The sequence below is a fragment of the Mesocricetus auratus genome, unplaced genomic scaffold (genome assembly GCF_017639785.1).
Source record: "Mesocricetus auratus isolate SY011 unplaced genomic scaffold, BCM_Maur_2.0 Super-Scaffold_100003, whole genome shotgun sequence".
Lineage (NCBI taxonomy): Eukaryota > Metazoa > Chordata > Mammalia > Rodentia > Cricetidae > Mesocricetus > Mesocricetus auratus.
Window position 1 is genome coordinate 72,358,761 of NW_024429188.1, and position 13,431 is coordinate 72,372,191.

The following is a 13,431-nucleotide window of genomic DNA, read 5'->3' on the forward strand; positions in this document are numbered from 1 at the left end:
GCTCAGTTTTTTCTGCAGATACCCAATCTTCTTCTCATGGTGTTTGATTTCATCTGCATGACGTTTCTTCAAGGCAGCCAGTAATTCTCTAGTCATCTCCCAAAAGTACAGACCCTCTTCAGCCTTCTCTCTTTTTTTTCTGAAGTCTCCATGGGCTTTTGGGATGGAGCTGCACTATTGTCCAGGCAATCTGAGAAGTGTGAGCCAAAGCATCAGGTTTGCATGACTCCCACTCCCGAGAACAGTGCCAAACCTTCAACACTCAGCTTACTGTTATCTCCAGTGCTGCACCTCTTACATAATTCCCACATTTCTTGAGACTTGTAGGGAGTGATATAGATATAGACATCTCATTTATGACTGGGTGTTTTAACCGTCGTTTATTGTCACCAGTTTGATGAGATTGAGTATCTGCAGTTACTGATACCCACTGCAAGAAGATTCCCTGACCAAACTTGACCTGAGCCTTAATCTATGAGCATAAGCACAGTTATTTAGAAAGTAATTTAATGATATACTAGTGGCTTCATCTTGCCTGGCTGCTCAGTAATGCTGAACACAGAGGTCTATAGCTGAGTAAGATTGTTGATGACAATTCTTCCCCGGAAACCTGCACAATTTCTTCTTGAATTCTAGCTCTAACCAGAAGGGAGCAAGATTCCAGCCCAGTTCTAGCGTGATGGGACTATATCACGCAACCAAAGTATGTGGGATCTTCAGCAATGGAGTCTTACCTTCTAGTTCTGGTAGGCAAACAGCAACCATGGCAATTGCCTGCATTGTTTTGGAGGCCTCAGCTTGTAATGAAGAAGTCTGCCCCTGGCACTGGACTTTTCATTTGATAGCCTATTGATTCTGGGAGTAGCTTTATTCACCCATACCAAGTATCTACATCCAAATTATTAAAAATAAATTTGTTTTTTATTGACTTATTAAATATCAGATTTCTTTATGGGTTTCTTCATACATCATTGATTTTAGTTCATACACCTCATCCACCCCAGCTTCATTCCCCCTCATGTTCCAAGTCTCTACTTTTTAAAAATTTAATGTTTTAAGATAAGTGACACTACATAGCCCTGTCTGGTCTGGAGATCACAAAGATCTGTCTGCCTCTACCTTCTGAGTACTGGGATTAAAGCTGTGCAATACCATACATGGCCTATAGGTGACTGCATTTTAAATGGATGGCCTATAATCGCATTTCTTTTTTCTTTTATTCTTTTCTCTTTTTGTTTGTTTGTTTGAGACAGGGTTTCTCTGTGTGGCCCTAGCTGTCCTGGAACTTGCTCTGTAGACCAGGCTGGCCTCAAACTCAGAGATCCATTTGCCTCTGCCTCCTGAGTGCTGGGATTAAAAGCGTGTGCCACCCACTGCCAAGAAACACATTTCTAATTTTATTTATAGTAATTGGTCTAGTTAATTTTTCTATTTCTTGCCTTTAAACTCATTAGGAAGTAATGGAACTCATTAGATTTTCAAATTTGATATAATAGATTTATATGTAAAATTTTATTTATTTTAATTACATCTATTTCTGTGTTTCTACCCATCTATGTGTGCTTTTTTCTTTTTAAAAAGTTATTTTATCTTTTGAAATTGTAATATAAATATATCATTTTCATTTCCAAACACTCACATATAATCCTCCATACTCTTTCAAATTCATGTTCCTTTTTTCAATAATTGTTGTTACGTACATATAGGTATAATGTATATGTGTATGAACATGTATATGTATATATGCCTGATTACATAAGTACAACCTGCTCAGTCTGTATAATGTGCCTTGTATGCGTGTTTTCAGGGTTGACAATTTGGTATTGGATGACAAATTGGTATGCTTTTCTCTGGGAAAGACTATTTCTCCCACTCTTAGCATTCCTTAGTTGCCTGTAGTTCTTTGTGTAGGGTTGAAACAACAAGAAATTTGCTGTGAGATTGAGTCTCCTAAGAATGTTATAAAGTCTCACCAGCATGACTGCCTAAACATGACCTGAGCAAGGACAATAATAGACATGCTAGCATGGACAGGGGCTCTAACTTTTATTATATTATTCATAATTTGTGCTTTTTTGTTTCCTTGCTAGTTTTACTTAATCATACTTACAGTCCATTTCTTTTACTAGTCTACTCAATGAGCCAGCTTTTTACTTATCATATCTACAACTGTTTCACTTAGTTAACCCCCTTTTCTGAGAGGGAAATAAGACTTCCTGCAGACCAGGATGGCTTCGTTGCATAATAGTGAGTGACTTTGAATTTCCGAGCCTCTTGACTCTACCTCTGGAGTGCTGGGATTACACGTGTGCAACTCCACACTTCATTTATGCTTTTAACCTAGATCTTCCTTCCTTTTTGGATTTGCCTTGCTACCTTTTTATATGTAGCACTGAATTTGAACTCAGTGCCTTGTGCATTGGAAGCAAATGATAGATCATGGAGGTCTAACACCATCTCGTATTGTGTATTCATAAATAATTCTTCAAAAAGGTGCTTTTCTCTCTTATACAGGATATTTGGAATAACAATGGTCATGAAGAATGTATATTTACCTAGGTATAGTGGTAATCGCATCTGTAATCCCCGCATTTAGGAGATGCAGAAGGGAAGAGCTGGAATTCAATGCAATCCTCAACTACATAGTGAGTTTGAGGTTATCCTGAGCTGTATTGTAATACCATATGTCAAGAAACCCAAAATAAAGAAAATATATTCATTGAGTATAGCTTTAGTCATGCCCATAGGTTTTGATATGGTGCATTATACTTTTCTTTGATTTCCAGGTAGCTTCTGATTTTGTTTTGAATTTATTTTAGGGATCACTGTTATGTTATCAGGTAGTCCAATTTTATAATCCTCTTTTATTACTTATTTCTAATTTTAGTTTCTTTTAAAAACATTTATTTCTTTATTTTATGTGTATGAGTGCTCTATCTGCATCCATGCTTGCATGCCAGAAGAGGCTATCAGATCCCATTATAAAGGGTTGTGAGCTACCATGTGAGTATTGAGAATTGAACCCAGGTCCTCTTTAAAGAGCAGTGTGTTCTCTTAACCACTGAGCCATCTCTCCAGGCCTAAATTTTAGTTAGTTAGTTTGTTTCTTTTTTGTTTTTCGAGACAGGGTTTCTCTGTATAGCTTTGTAGCCTGTCCTGGAACTAGCTCTTGTAGACCAGGCTGGTCTCGAACTCACAGAGATCTACCTGCCTCTGCCTCCCAAGTGCTGCGATTAAAGGCGTGCACCAGCAATGGTAGCTCACAATCTCCTGAGTGCATGGGATTAAAGTCATGTACCACCACCGCCTGGCAAGTGCACCACTACTGTCCAGCAAATTTTAGTTTCTTAATAAGATATGACTATACATGCTTTCATTCATTTTTAGACTGTGTTAATGTATTTTTATGCAACTGACACCAAGATCAAAGTATAAGTAGCTATATGGTAATTAAATTTGTGGCCTTGGAATGACAATGATGACTGAGTTAAAATTATTTATTTGAATGCCATATGTTCTTTTGTGAGTTGTTAAACACTGTGGATCTTAATTTCTACATGTGTAGCATGAGGCAATGAATAATGTCAATCTTATAAGGTTGTTTAGAGGCTTAAATAAGATATGTGATGTGCTTAGAGCAATACCTTGTAGGCAGCAAGAGAGATCCTCTTCTTCCTGAATCTTTGCCTGTTTGAATATTTCTTATTACACCTTAGCTTCTGAAGAGTACCCTGCTTAGATATACTGTTTGGGGGCTACTGCCATCCCATTGTGGTCTTCTTGCCTCCAGGATGATCAGTAACTGATTGCTCCTTTGTGTGTATCTTTTATAACATTGCTATTGAACTTATTAATTTAGTAATGACAATTGAAAACAGTTAAAGGTTTCTCTGTCTTGCTTTGGAGATTGTCCTGGAACTCACTCTGTAGATCAGGCTGGCCTCGAACTCACAGAGATCGGCCTGCCTCTGCCTCCCGAGTGCATGGATTAAAGGCATGTGCCACCAACGCCTGGCTCAGTTAAACTTCTTATAAGAATCTTTTCTAGAACTTTATATGATCTTCACTCTTCAGCCACATGACTATATTTAGAGTCGGTGAAATTTAATTACTTCTTTATCTGTTTCTTCTGAATCTTTTACTTAGTGTAGGAATTCATCAATTTATTATACCCATTTGATCAATTCTGCAAGTATTATAAAAGATTTCTTAATAATTTTTATTCTTAACTTTTCACTTGATCAATTTTTCATTAATGACATTTCCCTTTCATTTAGTCTGGCAGGTCCTGGTTTTCAATCCAGAAATTAATTTTTGCTTAAATTATTTCTTTTGCTTGTTACTATTTTTAGCTAAAAATAATATCAGATTCTTCTAATGGCTCTGTTTCATAGAAAGATAATATAAATGTCATAATGCATAGATATTGAATATGAGTTGCCTCTTAATACAAGGAGCTGGGTGATAAGACGAACTTGGAGTTGATCGAAAACAATTTTGTGCTTCTCAGTGTATTTTTCCCTGCATATACATTTGGTGTCATGCACTATTTTCTTAGACATACCCAGAGAGGCTTAGGTGGCAAATTGAAGTTTTTCAGACTGTTACTCATAAATTATCTGTTCCCTTGATCCCAACCCCTTCCAAGCCTCTGCATTTCACATTAGCACGGTGCTCCAGCCATCAGTATTGGTGTATCATTACTTTAGTTGTTTCTAAGAAGAATTCAGTGAACTCAGGAGAAATCAGGGAACAAGTGTGCAAGTTGGGTGTAGACTGTGGCTTCGCCGTAGATACCATTTTTCTATCAGCTTATTCCGTTTGTATCCCTAAAATCAACCTCAGAATAGTTACAAAAATATACACAGTTAATTAGTAAGGGAGGGTGACATACACAATAAACAATTAGTCACGTACTTTCTGACTGAAATCCTGAAGAGTTTCCATCTTTTCTTGATGAGAATTTCTTATTTATTTGAAAAATAAATATTTAATATTATATATTGGAATATATGGTATTTTCATGTGCAACTGTATGACAAAATACTGTATTTTATATGTAAATGTCTGTTTCTGTTTTCCCATCACACTGTATTTCTTACTTTTCCATTTTCTGCCTTTTTTGCATTAGGAGAGGTATTTATAGAGGGACATTAAATTTTCTAAATTCATGAAAATGCCATTGCAGGTATAATCTGCTACACCACAATGTTTCTAGTTCCAGTTCTTCTTTTATTTTATCCTGTTCAAAACGAACCTGCTCAATATGAAGACTTGTGTCTTGCTTCGGTTGTTGAAAACTGTATGTCACAATTTTTTCAAATATTAAATTTTCCTTAACAGAATTTCTTCCAGGTGTATTTTTTAAAATTTCCTTACTTTTTGCCATACATTCTAACTTCCCTTTTCTATTCTGTAGCAATTTATCTTTGAGTGCTTCACTTGTGGTGATTTCTCTTTCTATTTAAATGATTTCCCAGCTTCTGAGTTTGCCTCTGTCATCTGACATTACTTCTGTATTCATTGCCAAGTTATGCTGCTTTGATCTAGGAGGTTGGTGCTGTAGTTGAGCTAGAGAGTGTGTATAGCATGCAAGAAGAGCTAGTCTCCACTTCACAAATGAGCTGAGAGACCCATGGTTTACATTGTTTCAGTAGAAAACAGGATCTTACCACTTTTTTTCCCAGTATGACATAAACAGGAAAGTGACAGAGACTGTTTTGGTTACTGAAGGACAAAACAAACAAAACAGAGAGCAGGTATATCTGAGGGTTATGAGGAAGGAATAAGCATGGTGGATTATGTCATCATTTAAAAATTACTTATGTGTGTGTGTGTGTGTGCATGTGCATGCACATGGGCATACACACATATGTGCACCATGGTATACGTGTGCAGGTCAGAGGACAACTTGCAAGAACCATTTCTCTCCTTCAACCTTAGGGGTTCCTGTGATTCAACTCAGGCCATCAGGCTAAGCAGCAAGTGGCTTTACCTCCACCTTGCCATTTCTTTTTTTTTTCTATATATTAGAAAAAGTTTGCTTTACATGTCAATCCCAGTTCCCTCTCCCTCCCTTCCTCCACCCCCACCCCCCCACTAACCTCCCCAGTCTCCACTCTGCTCCCCAGGAAGGGTAAGGCCCTCCATGGTGGATCTCCAAAGTCTGTCATATCATCCCGGATAGGGCTTAGCCCTGCACCTATGTGTCCAGGGTGAGAGAGCATCCCTTCATATGGAATGGGCTCCCAAGGTCCATTCGTATACCAGGGATAAATACTGATCTACTACCTGAGGCCCCACAGATTGCTGAGGCCTCCTCACTGGAACCCAAATTTAGGGGGTCTGGATAAGTCCCATGCTGGTTTCCCAGCCATCAGTCTGGGGTCCATGACCTCACCCTTGTTCAGGTCAGCTGTATCTTTGGGTTTCACCAGCCAGGTCTTGACCCCTTTGATAATCACTCCTCCCTGTCTGTCACTGGCTTCCAGGAGTTCAGTTCAGTGTTTAGCTGTGGGTGTCTGCCTCTGCTTCTATCAACCACTGGATGAAGGCTCTAGGATGGCATATAAGGTAGTCATCTATCTCATTATTGGGGAAGGGCATTTAAGGTACCTTCTCCACTATTGCTAAGATTGCCAGTTTCACCTTGCCATTTTTTTAAAAAATGAAGATATATCCATTGTTTTTGTTTCCAATATAAAAATGACTGCAAACTGACATTCATTTTTAAGGCAGCGATAATGCCTGAAGATATGGAGAAGTAAGCACAAATCTTATATTTATTCCCAGATTCAATGATTATAATTATGCCAATTTTAACACAACTCTGACACCAAGTCTTATCTGCCACTCTCCTTTCACATTTTTGTGAATTGACATATTACAGAGGTTATGAAAGATATTACTAAACATGAACATTGAAACAAGAGGGAGGAACCTAGGAATCAGGATAGCACCGAGAATTGGGGTTCAAAACTTTTGTCACTCTGGAAAAGCAAGCATTAAGACCAGGATTATACCTTTACATAACATTGAATAATTCCTTCCACAAAGGTCTTGTACATTGTAAGAGGGCCTGCTGGTTCTCCCATGCTTCCTGCTTTCTCTTGGGAACTCAGGATGAGATTGAGTTCTTGGATAGATACTGTATTTCAGAGTTTCACTTATAAAACTTCCCCATGCCTATCTGTGTTACTGACTGCTTTTGCAACCCACCTGCTTGTGCCTAGTGTTGAATAATGTATTAGCGTTCATCTACTTTAATTTACTTCTTCATTTTCTTAAAAACAGAATCTAATCCACTTCCAATTCCCCGTTGCCTCAAAACTCTGTGCAGTGTGTCCTCATGCATATTTCCCTATGAATCTATATGAGAGGTGCTCTGGAATACGTATATAAAAAGAAATGTGATTTTTTTGGGCCACATGGTATATGTATAATTGATTTAAGTACTGCAAGATTGCTCTTTGCAGGCAACCAAGCAAAAATTCACAACTCCAGAGAAGCTAGGTAAAAAGGGGGACACTAAAAGAGGGACACACATGGATGACCCCAGGAAGGGAAAATAGTTAAGATCTCCTGGGTAAATTTGGAGGGCGATGGAAGGGAGAGGATGGGGGATGGGAACATAAGGGATTAAGAGTTGAGGGAGGGATAGTGGGGGAGAGCAATGAAAGATAGAGGGAGCCATTATAGGGTTAGGGAGAAGCCAGGTGCTAGGAAATTTCTCAGGAATCCTCTTCCTCCCACCTAAGACTCCTAGCAATAGTGTACAGGGAGTCTGAATGGGGCCTTTTGTTTTAATCAGATTAGTGACGACTTTAGTTGTCATCATAGAACCTACATCAAGTAACCGATGGAAGCAGAGGTAGTGACCCACAGCCAAGCACTGGGATGGGTTCCTGGGGTTCAGTGAATAGAGGGAGGAGAGGTCATATGAAAAGGGGGGGTCAAGATCATGATGGAGAAAACCACAGAGCCGGCAGACCCAAGCTAGAGGGGACTCACAGACTATGGACTGACACCTGGGGAACCTGCACAGGACCCTCTAAATGTGGGTGACAGTTATGTAATTTGATGTGTTGTGAGGGCCTGGCAGTGGGACTAGGACCTGTCCCAGGTGCATAAACTGGCTTTTTGGAGCCCACTTCCTATGGTGGGATACCTTGCTCAGCCTGTATACAGGGAAGAGGGCCTTGGTCCTGCTTTAACTTGGTGTGCCAGACTTTATTGACTCCCAAAGCAGGTCTTACCCCTCTGAAGAGTAGATGAGGAGAAGGAAAGGAGGGAAGTGGTGAGGGAAGGGGAACTGGATTTGGTATGTAAAATGAAAAGTCATTTTTTTAAATAAAAAGAGTACACTTTGTGATAGAAGCTCCATTCTAAACGCTAATCAGTTGCTTTTTGCTATCTGTATCTTTAGGAGCAATTCATATATCTCAGCCTTCGAATTTTGATAGCAAAATAAATATAAATTAATTGTGTTTTAGCCATTGATCATCTGAATAATATTTCTAGGAATTTTTTTCTTTCCCCAAGTATATATTTATACATTTTATCACCTTAGGGCAGTATGTTTCCTTTTTCTTGGAGTATTATATACATATATATATATCAGTTATTAATCCTTTGTTAAAGTTATTGCAAATGTATTTTCCCATTTGTCATCTGTTACCTTTGCTCATGATCTCCACTATTAAACAAAATCTTTTTATGTAATAAAATTTATTAGTCTTCTGTATTTTTGTATCTATTTCTCATGTGTGTTTGAGTGTGTGTGTGTGTGTATGTGTGTGTGTGTTACTGTGCAACAAACCCAGGATCCTGTGCACACTAGGAATTTGCTCTACCACTGAGCTGTATTTACAGCCCTACTACTATTTTCAAAATTTGTTAAGACATAAATAAGCATTCCTGTATTATTTTTTAGTTCATTCATCAACTTGCACGTGTTATGCATCTATGTGTATGTGTACAGGTGCATATGTGTGAGCATGCATGTGGAAGGAAGCCAGAGAACAGCTTTGCTTGTCAAACCTGTAGATGTTATCCACTTTGGTATTTGAGACAGGGTATCTCACTGGTCTGGACCTGCAAGCAGACTAGTCTGGCTGGTCAGTGAGTCCCAGAGATTCTCTTGTCTCCATAGCCCCAGTATTGGGTTACAACTAGGCACAACCCCACCCAGATTTTAAAATGTGAGTTCTGGAGGATCAAAATCAGGCTCTCATGTTTGCTCAGCAAGCACTGTACCAGCTCTGCCATCTCTTCAGTCCGTATATTATTTTCTATTATTTTCATACTTTTAGCTTTCATATTTAGATTGTCCGTCTTCTAGAGTTCAATTTTATATATTTGGTACCAGGGAGAGGTGAATAGCGAGTGAGTATATATAATAAATAGTCCATTTATTTCCCATTGATTTGTGGTGTCAATTACACAGTTTATTGCTCCTCTATTTAAGTCTTTCTATAAACCCTTGCATTTATCTATATATCCTTTCTATACTAACTTTCTTACTCTGGCATGGAAAGAACATACATTGATCACCAAATGATCTGTATACTTATATTCTCCATTTGTTTTGTATATAGATTATTGGGCAAACACTGTAAGTAAAAGTATTGTGGGTGTCTTCTGGGCCATAGTAGTCAAAGTTTTATTTGACATGCTATATGCTGAGTTGGGAGAGCCATGAGACTGAAGAAGCTTGGGTGCCTATTTTAGAAACCTCATATCATATAAAAATTAAAATGATATCTCCTAAAATACTATTTTTACTGAATATAATTATTTTATGTCATCCTTTTCTTTTAAAAAACTTGGTTTAAATTAGTAGTTTTGTTTACATCTTCAATTTATTTTCAATATTAAATACTCCATTTTAAATTTTAACACATTCAAAACCCTATTGGAGTTACATAACATTGAACTCACAGGCCACAGAAATTATAATTGGTTTTTAAATTTCAACCACCAGGTGCTTCAATTTTATCCTTTGAATATTTTTAACACAGGCTTAAAATAGCACAAGAAATTTAAGCATTTTACACTCTCCTCAAATTCTTATCACCACGACAAAGTAATACAAATCAAAGACTGAAGTCTTCACAGAGCAATTTTTACAAAGACTTTTAAAAGAACAGATCAAAATTATTACAAGATTTTGCATGCCAAAGAGAACTCTTGTGTAGAGATTGATAGAGCGGACTGAAATCCAGGCAAAAGAGACAAGGTAACAAATGATACAGCTACTTTATGTCTGACCTGAATGTGAGAAACCAGAGCTTGTTAGCGGCAACTAGCCAAGAGTCTCTTTTTATAAGAGGCACCAACACTTAACAGTTTTTTCTTTTTCAGTTTTGAACATTGGGCTGAGATATGTAGCTCAGGCTGGTCTCAAATCTGCAATTCATCGACTTCATCTCTCTCAGCCCTGGGATTACAGGACTGTGCTACCTGGGGGGGGGTCAAAGAGGGTGTCAGATCCCCAGGTGCTGGATTTACTAGCAGTTAGGAAGAGCCCAACCTTGGTGCTAGCAATCTTGGGACTGCTGCAATAACAGCAAACTCTCTTAATCGTTGAGACATCTCTTCAGCCTCTCTAGGGGTATAGCTAAAACATAATAAAAAGGTGAAATCTTACCTAACAAGGAAACTTCTTGGCAAACATGTAGGTTCCACAAAGGAGCTGAAGTCATGATATTCAGCCCTAAAGTACCTGACTCTTTGCTCCTTCCCTGAGACAAGACACCTGAGTCCAACTCTATAACCTTAAACTGGAGATAGCAAAGAATCTAAGAGGGTTGGAAATGAATACTTTACATTTCACACATTGGTTTTGCAACATTTTTCCCAGTTCAGGAAATTGGACTTAGGTAGCATGCAGAGGGCAGTCTAGTAGTCATAATGTCTGTCCATTGGTCTCTCCTGAAGAGTTCTGAACATTTCATATATAAACTGACTGGTACCAAGTATGGTCTCTCTTTTCCTTGAGCGTTAAGCAAATGCCATTCCTAAGGGAATCATGGAGGTTGTTTGGCGGAGATGGCTTAGTGGGTGAAAGTGCTTGCTGTACAATCTGAGTTTAGAACCCCAGAACTCATGTATCCTTGTGTGTTCTTCTGCTTCTATGACCAAAAACAACTTGAAGAGGAAAGGTCTTTTTTTTTTTTACAGGATATAGTCCATCATTGAGAGAAACCAAGGCAGGAACCTGGAAGCAGGAACTGAAGCAGAGACTATGAAGTAGCTTTACTGGCTTGCATCCCCTGGCTTGCTTAGCTATCTTTTATACAGTCCAAGTCCACCTGCCCAGGCATGGCTCTGTCCACACTGGGCTGGGTCCTCCTACATAAATTTGCAACCAAGAAAATGCCTATAGTTGAGTCCTCAGTTGAGCTTCCCTCTTTCCATGTATGCTTGTGTTTGAATCAGGTTGACAAAACTAACCAGCACACTACATAAAGCAATATATGATAGTGTGTGATTGTATTTCTATAACCTTCTAATAGGATGCAAAACAGAGACAGGAGAATCAGCGGAAGCTAGTGGGCCATCTAGCCTGCCACACGCTGCTGGAAACAGCAGGCCTTGTCTCAATATAGACGGTGGAGACTGACAACTGAGTTTGTCCTCTCATATACACACTTGTATGGTGCACGCGCGCGCGCGCGCACACACACACACACACACGATTTTTTAATAATGTGGGTACATTGTGTAGAAACAAGATGCTCCAGCAGACCTTAGATGTTGGGGTGGGCCAACTCACAGCTCTGGTTCTGGGCTGGGGAGTTGCCAGGTTTGTCAGCCTGGCAGTTCTCCCTTGTCTTCACCACCAGGGTGAGCGCTCCAGCATTGCCCTGGCCAGTTCACCCCTTGCAGCAATGAGCATGGGGTGGGGCGGTTCTCCTGCTTTCATGTCAAGGTCAGCTCTACAGTGTTGCCCAGGTGAGATGCAGGGACCACTCTCTCAAGTTGCTGCCGCAGGTGAGGGGCAGGGACAGCTCTCCAGCTCCGGGCCAGCTCTCCCACCTGCCACAGGTGGCCGGGGTGAGGGGGTGGCGATATGGCATCTCTCCCTGCCCATGGCACCATATAGCAGACAAGTGGGTGGGACCAGATCTCCCAGGCCATTTCTCGGTCCGGTTCACCTGCACCCCATCAATAGGGTCAGCTCTACTGTGCTGTCCCCGTGGGTTCTGTGTATATCTTATATCAGCTTGTTGACTGCAGTGTTCAGTATTCTGCATCTTTGCTGTGTATTTTTTCCTCTATGTTTAAATATTGAGAAAATAGGTTCAATTCTTTTACGTGGTTGGTGATTCGATGATTTCTTTTATAGCTTTGTAAGAGTTTTCTTTCTACTTTTACTTTTATTTTTTTCCTTCATCCATGAACACATTTTATTTTGTTCCAATCCAGCCCCCTTTCCCCCTCCAGTTTTTCTCTGGACCTTCTCCCTACATCCCTTCCCAACTTCATGTGTTTATGTAACCTACTAAGTCTAATTCATATTGCTTTCATGCATGTGGGTGTTGTGCTGTTTACTGTAGTATGACCAAGATACTTTCTTGAGAGAGGACCTAGAACTTGCTACATAGCCTAATGCTGGCCTGGGACTTCAGTCTCCTGCCTCTGCCTCCCAAGGGTTGGAAATACAGGCATGCACCACCATACTGGGAAACATTCTTGTTCATAGATTTTGATATGATTTTATTGAATGTGCATTTTAGATTTTTCCAGTAAAATTTAGAGACTTTTTTTTTATTTTTCGAGACAGGGTTTCTCTGTATTGTTTTGGAGGCTGTCCTGGAACTCGCTCTGTAGACCAGGCTGGCCTCGAACTCACAGAGATCCGCCTGACTCTGCCTCCCGAGTGCTGGGATTAAAGGCATATGCCATCATGTCAGGCCAAGAATCTTTTTAAAGTGGAAACATAGTATGTGACATTAATTTTATATGGGGTTGGAGAGAAGCCTCAGATGTTAAGAGAACTGGAACTGGCTGCTCTTTCAGAGGACACAAGTTCAATTCCCAGCATCTACATGGCAGCTCACAACTGTCTGTTAACTCCAGTTCTGAGTATCTGACGCCCTCTTTTGGACTATCTTGGTACTAAGCACTCATGTAGTATACAGACATACATGTAGACAAAACACCCATTCACATTCAAACCTTAAAAATATTTTAAATTACATATATGTGGGGTGTGTGTGTGTATGTGTATGTGTGTGTGTGTGTGTGTGTATGGGTACATGTGCAATCATGCCAAAGTGCTCATGTGGAGGTTGGAGATCAACTTGTAGGAGTCGGTTTTCAACTTTTGCCATGAAGGTCTTGGGGATTGAACTCAGGTCCTTTGGCTTGATGGCAAACTCCTTTATCCACTGAGATATCTAATTGGCCCAGTATATGACTTTTTGA